This window comes from Carettochelys insculpta, chromosome 15 (genome assembly GCF_033958435.1).
Source record: "Carettochelys insculpta isolate YL-2023 chromosome 15, ASM3395843v1, whole genome shotgun sequence".
Taxonomy (NCBI): Eukaryota; Metazoa; Chordata; order Testudines; family Carettochelyidae; genus Carettochelys; species Carettochelys insculpta.
In genome coordinates this window covers 2,176,978-2,180,754 of record NC_134151.1, presented here as the reverse complement: position 1 = coordinate 2,180,754, position 3,777 = coordinate 2,176,978, and positions in this window count along the sequence as shown.

Below are 3,777 nucleotides of genomic sequence, written 5' to 3'. Positions count from 1 at the left end.
TGCCGACACTGTCCTGCACTCTGCAGCCTGGAGCTCCTGCGCTGTGGGGGGCGGGTGCCAGGGATGGAACAGCAGCTGGAGTTACCATGCATTTTTAATCTGCCTGGCTAGCCTGGCTGGAGGCGCCTCAGGGGCACAGAGGCAGGTGTAGGCTGCAGGTGGGGGTGGGGCCTGGCCCAGCGGAGCAGAGCAGAGCATGCGGGTACAAGGGCGGTTCCCACCGTCCCTCCCCTGCAGCCCTCAGACACCCACAACCATCTCCGTGGAGGCTGCAGGCAACAGCCGAGCAATCTTCTCCCACGCCGGCCCCACAGCCTGGCCCAGCCCTGCCGGGTGACTGCGAGGGCTGAGATGGGGCCTCGGGCTTCACGACTTATTTCAGCAGCTGGCTGCTGCTGTGACAGCCCCCGGGGGCCACTGGCAACAGGCGTCTCTCCACTGCCTCCCCGGCTCATTACGCATTCCCTGCCCCAACAGGACTGTGAACACACAGCTGGTCTGGGCTCAAGCTGCTGCTTAAATGTGCCAGTCTCTGCAGAAGCCTCATCTGCGCCAAACCTCACTAACCAGTGGCCTGGCCTTCTGCATATTTTTAGGCTGCCCTGGGTCCCCAGCCCTGGATCAGCCTTTAACGCTGGACAAACTGCACCAAGAGCTAGTCCCTGCCTGGAGGAGCTCCCAGTCTAAACAGGAGACAGACAATCCTCTAGCACATGCAGAGCAGCTCCTCCAAAGCTCACAGCATCAGTTGCACTCCACTGGTTTGTTGCTTCTGGGACAGCCCCTGCAACACATACGTCCCTTGTCTGAGCGTCCTGGGGTCCCAGCCACTATGGGACTCTACCTGTGTGCCCTTCAGTATAGCACCAAAAGGAGATCGCACATCCTTGGCTCCATAAGAGCAGAGCAAAGCTTGGAGCAGGGATCGTGATGACCCAAGGATCAGGAAATGCCTAATTTTAAGAGAATGGATGACCACCAGACAAGCTAGAAGGTGTCTTCCTTCCAGATGATGTCATGGTATCCTGTCCCATGGAGGATATCCCTCCATAGGACCCTCTTATTAAGAAGAAGCAGGTCGTAATACTGGGGCGATAGTTGGATTTGTGATGACCTGGAGAACTGCATCATGCCTGGAAGATGACCAGGAGAATGGCACAGTGTCCAGGAGATAACCAGGAGAAGCCTGCCATGTGCAAAGACTGTGTGGACCTCTCAAGCCGTTAAAATAAACGTAATCACAGAATCATAGAACGCTAGGACTGGAAGGGACCTTGAGAGGTCATCGAGTCGAGCCCCCTGCCCTCATGGCAGGATCAAGTACTGTCTAGACCATCCCTGATAGACACTTATCTAACCTGTTCTTAGTATCTCCAGAGAGGGAGATTCCACAACCTCCCTTGGCAATTTATTCCAGTGTTTGACCACCTTGACAGTTAGGAACTTTTTCCTAATATCCAGCTGAAACCTCCCTTGCTGCCCATCACTTCTTGTTCTATCCTCAGAGGCCAAGAAGAACAAGTTTTCTCCCTCCTCCTTATGACACCCTTTTAGATACCTAAAAACTGCTGTCATGTCCCCCCTCAGTCTTCTCTTTTCCAAATTAAACAAGCCCAATTCTTTCAGCCTTTCTTCACAGGTCATGTTCTCTAGACCTTTGATCATTCTTGCTGCTCTTTTCTGGACCCTTTCCAATTTCTCCCCATCTTTCTTGAAATGCGGTGCCCAGAACTGGACACAATACTCCAGCTGAGGCCTAACCAGCGCAGAGTAGCGCGGAAGAATGACTCCTCGTGTCTTGCTCATTTATGAGCAGTGAGGAGAATCCACAGGGCATGGTACAGAGAGGGACCAGTGACATAAGAAAAAGCAGGAGGGAAGTCCTGGAGGCCAACTGCAAGCTAGTAGGCAAGAGATTAAAGTCCAGGACTCCATGGTAGCATTCTCTGAAATGCTTCTAGCTCCACACTGCAGGTCACCAGAACTGTAGGCTTTCAATGGGTGGCTGAGCCAACGGTGCTCAGAGCAGAGATTTAGGTTTATTAGGAAATGGGGAATCTTTTGGGATCGGAGAAGCCCAGACAGGAAGGATGGGCTCTACCTAAATCAAAACAGCCCCAGATCATCAGCCTTTAAAAGTTAAAACTGGTTAAAGTGGAGTTTTTATCTAAGGGCTTGGAGAAAGAATAGGCGAGATGGAGCACGTGGGTCAGACAGAGCCATCTCTTACAGGGGGGTTTATTGAAGGGGATATTCATCTTTATCCTAGGAAAGAGGAGACGACAGAGGCAGACAATGCACAGGAAGAAAGTGAAGAGCAAAAGACAAGTGAAAAAGAGCCCCGGTCAATCACATCACCTGAACGCAGAGAAGGAACAGCGACGGATTTTGTAAGTGCCTGTCGACAGGGGCAGGAAGTGGAACTACTACTCGGGGTAAACTTGAGCATCTAGTGTTAGATGAGGATGTTGCTACCATAGCCATCATGGAAACTTGGTAGCTAGAGCCTAACCAATGGCAATATGGTAATAGCAGGGGACAAAATATACATGAAAAATCAAGTCGGTCACGCTGCTGGGGAGCGAGGCAAAACGTGAAAGGAATAATACAGTCAGATAAAGTAAATATAAATGAATCCAACCACCACAGCCTCTCCATGGGTAGAAATGCCATGCTGGAATATCAGGACTAGAGCAATAGAAAGACGCTGCCAACCACCTGGCCAGGACAGTAACGGTGACTGTGGAATTCTCAGGGAGATTAGAGAGTTTGCAAAAAGAGAAGCCAATAATAATGAGGGATTTCAAGTATCCCCTTATTGGCTGGTAATGTGTCACCACAGCATGGGGTGCAGACATCGCATTTCTTGGTGGAGCAGCTAGTCACAGAGCCCCCAAAGGGAGAAGCAATTCTTGATTTACTCCAAGAAAGGAATGGAGCTGAACCACTTGGTAATAGTGATGATGGTGTAATTAAAGTGCACGTCCTTGTGGGTGGGGAGATACCAAAGAGATCCACAACAGCCCTTTTTAACTTCAAGAAGGAGAACATCACAAAAATGAGGTAGTGGAAAATTTAAAGGAACAGTCACAAACTTGCGATGGCTCGTAAGTTGCATGGACACGATTTAGAAACACCATAATAGAGGCCTGTAATAAATATATCAGCCTGCGCCCTTTCCCCCTGCAAACAAGCAACCCACATACACACCCGCTCTCTCCAAGACGACCAGAAACATTCCCCAAAATGACAGAGTAAAAGAGACAGAGACAAAAGGGCTCCCTTTAAAAATTGAATGTCAAACCCTTTGGACAAAAATAGGAAGGGACCTAACCCCTGGCAAGTCACCTGTAGAACTAGGATTAGGCAGGCTAAAAAAATGAGATGTGCCTCGAGCAAAAGACACAAAAACTTCCAGTAATTTTGTAAAGATGCCTCAGAAGCAGAACGCCTGCCAAACAATGGGGGCGGGGGGGCGTGATTAAGAGCAGCTCTCAACCTCTCCAGACTCCTGTGTGATGGGGTTTTGGGGTCCCCCAAGCTCTGCACCCTGTCCACAGGCAGGAGAGTCTCTCACTCAGCAGGAGAACAGCGGGTTTATTAGCCGACAGGACACAGCATCGTACAGAGGAATCAGTACAGCAGGCAGAGACAGCCAGTCCAATCCATGTTGGGGAGAGGAGGCCCCGAGGGGCCCCCAGAGCTGGGGCCTGGCCCCCTCCTTTGTCTCTCTCTCCCAGCCCAGACTAACTGCTTTCAACTCCCAGTTCCAATTTA